The sequence below is a fragment of the Saimiri boliviensis genome, chromosome 1 (assembly GCF_048565385.1).
Source record: "Saimiri boliviensis isolate mSaiBol1 chromosome 1, mSaiBol1.pri, whole genome shotgun sequence".
Classification (NCBI taxonomy): Eukaryota; Metazoa; Chordata; class Mammalia; order Primates; family Cebidae; genus Saimiri; species Saimiri boliviensis.
The window spans coordinates 260,630,760-260,634,767 of record NC_133449.1 but is presented as its reverse complement, the minus strand read 5'-3'; the positions used below and the strand labels follow the sequence as shown (position 1 = coordinate 260,634,767).

Sequence of the window (4,008 nt, the reverse complement as noted above, 5' to 3'; positions counted from 1 at the left end):
TAGCTATTAATGTTATTATTCTTAACCTAAAAAGAAAACTGTTAGCTTTTTGCTAACTTGGATAAAGAGAGTTAGATGACATAAGCCATTAGCTGTTTCTTAGTGCACAGGAAAAGTCAAACTGTTAAAAATAGAGAAAATAAGTCATCCTCCTATACTCACTTATTTCACATTTTCTATTTAAAATTTCTGATTCTTGTCTTTTTTTCCCTTAAAAAAGTAGACATTTGACTCATAAAATACACTTCAAAGTCAGCATTCACTTGTGATAGTAATAATCATTGAAACTGTAACTTAAAAAATAAATTTATCTTTTGTGTCTTTGTCACCATCTTCACCAGACTTCTCTTCTTGTTCTTTACCTTTAGTTGAACTTTCAGTCTTCTGGGAACCATCAGTTTTGGATTTCTTATCACTTGGAGATTCTTTATCATTTGGAGAGTAAGATCTTTTTGGGATTTATCTTTTTTCAGTAAATCAATGCCTCTTGTTGGGAATCCTCAGTACCAATATTTATATTTCTCAGACAGGTCAACAAAAAGGTTTTTTTCAAACAATGGTCAACCATTGCCATTGCATCTTCTCTGGTCTTCATCTCAGTAAAATCCTGACTTTTCATCCTTATCATTATGTAATTCTTTATTTTCCCATAAGGCCCAGCAAGCTTGAGGACAGCACTATCAGAATAGCCAGAATGGGGCAAATTGCTGAGAAGTATTATATGTCCAAGCTCTTACTTTTGATCAAACTTCTTATCTGACTTTTCTTCAGGGATCTTTGTTCTTTTATACTTCTGGGATAAATGAACTCTCACCAGCTTGCCAGCTAACGTTGGTGTAGTTGTATAATAATCCACAGCACCCTGAACATCCTCTGTGGTTGCCATTTCAATAAATGCCTCATTAATTTTATTTAGAATCAGATGATTTGAAATGACTCCAAATAGTTCCACCAGCTGTAATAGCTGATATCTCAAGTTTTCCCTTGTTGAAAATCCGTGATGTGAACAACTCTGGTAGTTTCCACTCTGCCTTTTTGCCTGTGTCTAAGTCCTTGCAGTTTTCCATTTTCAACACTCAGATTTCCTCTTGGTTCAACTGCTGGTCCTCCAAGATGAAACAAGGGAGGTGGAGGTCCCAGAATTTTGGTTCTGGATTTGTAGACTGCTGCAACATGAGTGGATCACCCACTGTGTGTCCTGTATCACTTTCAGGATTCCATTCTAGGTAGATGTCAAGAAGAAGCTGGCATTGGCGACTGTGACTTTCTCCATTGTTAGGTTGACTCCACTCCTTATTAGAATGAACTGGCAAATCACATATAGAGCACAGGAATATATGGGGATAGCCCTTTGGTAAGAGTCCATGGAAGTCTTTAATATTGGTACTTGGAAGAGTGCCCCTCTTTTTCTCAAAGAGATATCTCTCTTGTAAGGGGCCAGGACCACGTCCCATTCTCTCAGACTCACTGTCAAATTTATGGTAGTTATGCGAGGTCAGACACAAAAAAGAATCATCCATACATCTTTCTCATCTTTTTTTTTTTCTTTTAGAGATGGAGTCTTGCTCTGTAGCCCAGGCTGGAGTGCAGTAGCACCATCTCGGCTCACTGCAACCTCCACCTCCTGGGTCTCAGTTCAAGCAATTCTCCTACCTCAGCCTCCCAAGTAGCTGGAATTACAGGCATGAGCCACCATGTCCAGCTAATTTTTGTATTTTTTAGTAAGACAGGGTTTCACCATGTTGGCCAGTCTGGTCTTGAACTCCTGACCTTGTGATCTGCCCGCCTTGGCCTCCCAAAGTGCTGGAATTACAGGTGTGAGCCACTGCACCCAGCCCTTTCTCTATCTCTTAATCTGTCATCTTCATAGTCCATTCTGTTATAATAACCAGATTATTGAGAATGATTTCCATGGTCATAGTCAAGCACTGGGTTGAGACTAGGACCACAATTATCACAACTATCTCTTCTAAAGTGCCTTTTTTTTCCTAGTCATCCCTAAGTACTCTGTATGGTGGCTCCTGTGTGGCAAATCTGCCATCTCTGCCATAACTCAAGGCAAGGCCTTCTTCAATTCTCCTCCTTTTAAGCTGTAGAAGGATTTGGGGCACATTCTGAGGAGTAATCTTGTCCTCTGGATAACAACTCAGTTCAGCTAGGTCTCCAGCAGACAGACCAAAGCTGACCAAAATATTACTGGACTAGTCTGCATCTCCATTGGTGTTGAGAAGATAATAAAAGGAGGAGACCTCTACTTCCAATGTTAAATATAGACTGCAAATTATGAGAAGTACTAGCAGAAGAGAGTGCACTGTGAGCCCCTTGTTGATTCAATGAAGAACTCATTCCAAGATTCATTAAACTAGCAAGGTGTGCAATACCCTGCTTCATCCTTTCAAGAGATGCTGACATACTTGAAGACTGGGTAGCAGCAGCAAGAAGGCCTATTACTGCTGCAGGCAGGTCATGCTCGTGACCTTGTGCGTCCCTACTGAGAGCTACTCCAATGACTTGGACATTGTAGAACTAGCTTTTGTCTATTGTACAGATTTAAAAACAAAAAGGTTTTTAAAGATGGCCATAAAGAAAGCTGAACCTAGAAAGCTAGGTTAACTTTGCTTCAAAAATGGCAATGCCCATAAAAAGGATCAATAAGGACTGCAGAATCTTCTTCAAGCTGAGAACCAGCAGACAAGACAGAGCAGGAACCTATTATGCTTCCCGAACCTAAAGATGAGCTGCTTGTAGATGAAAAAACAGCAGCAGCACTGCTGCAAAGTGGCAATTCAGTGGGATATGAGACCTATTTTGCTAATTTAGGTGATTTGGCTTCCAATGGGAAAATAAATCTTCAAAGCTATGAAAAAAGATGCAAGTGCTTCAGCAGTAACTAAGAAAAAGCTTAAAAAGGTGGACAAGATAGAGGAACTTGATCAAGAAAATGAAGCAGTGTTGGAAAATGGAATTAAAAATGAGGATAACACAGAACCAGGTGCTGAATCTGCTGAGAATGCTGATGATCCCAACAAAGATACATGTGAAAACGGAGATGGTCAAAGTGATGAGAACAGGGAGGACTATACAATCCCAGATGACTGTAGAATTTGACCATATCAGCAGAATGTTCCTGTTGGTACAGACTGTGATACCTAAAACAGGGTTTTACTGTAAGCTGTGTTCACTCTTTTATACAAATGAAGAAGTTGCAAAGATATTCATTGCAGCAGGCTTCCTCATTATCAGAAATTAAAGAAATTTCTAAATAAATTGGCTGAACGTGGACAGAAGGAAATTGAGATGTGCAATATTTAATGATTTCAAAGAAAACAATTATTTGTTTTTAATGTTAATGTTTTTAAAATACAATACTGATAGTTGGAAGAAAACTATTGTACTCTTTTCTTTTATCGGAGAAATCTATGTGTTAAGTGTTATCGCAAAAAGTATTACACACACGGTTAAGTTAATGAGTAGTTTTCATTTTATCAGAATGGCAACAGACAGAAGTACTTTGTAGAGACTGACTTCATAAGCTACTCTAAGACAAAGTAGCTTACTTTTTCTACTTGCACCACTAAGAAAAAAATGTAGAACCATTTGAAAAAATGAAATTTAGTAGTTGCAAGCTTCAAAGAAATGTTAACATTTTATTCTATTCAATTAGGAAAAAAAACCAATAGTGTATTAATAATTTTCCATGTTTTAATCTGAGTCTTGCAGACTTTTCATCTGGAGTTTGAACCTGTTTTGGTTGCATTTTATTTTTTGGAGAACTTCATTAATGTGAGATTGGCAATTCAGATGCAGGTGCAGTTTTCTGTTAATGTCATATTGTTGGTTAAGTAATAGAAAATATTAAGTAATCGGCTTTAGATTTTTTATTTTTTCTCTAAGTTCCTGCCAGATTTTGTATTCTAGTAGTCAATATATTTTTAGTGAAATGTAAAAATATTCCCATTCTCTTTGACTAGTATTAATTTTTTTTGAGACGGAGTTTCGCTCTTGTTA

General features: G+C 37.5%; 2 pseudogenes; one reads left to right on the top strand and one right to left on the bottom strand.

Moving 5' to 3' along the window:
- Nucleotides 1-294: 294 nt before the first annotated feature.
- LOC101042664 (matrin-3 pseudogene) lies at nucleotides 295-2,640 on the bottom strand (annotated as a pseudogene).
- On the top strand, nucleotides 2,576-3,312 carry LOC141585349 (matrin-3 pseudogene; annotated as a pseudogene).
- Nucleotides 3,313-4,008: the final 696 nt, after the last annotated feature.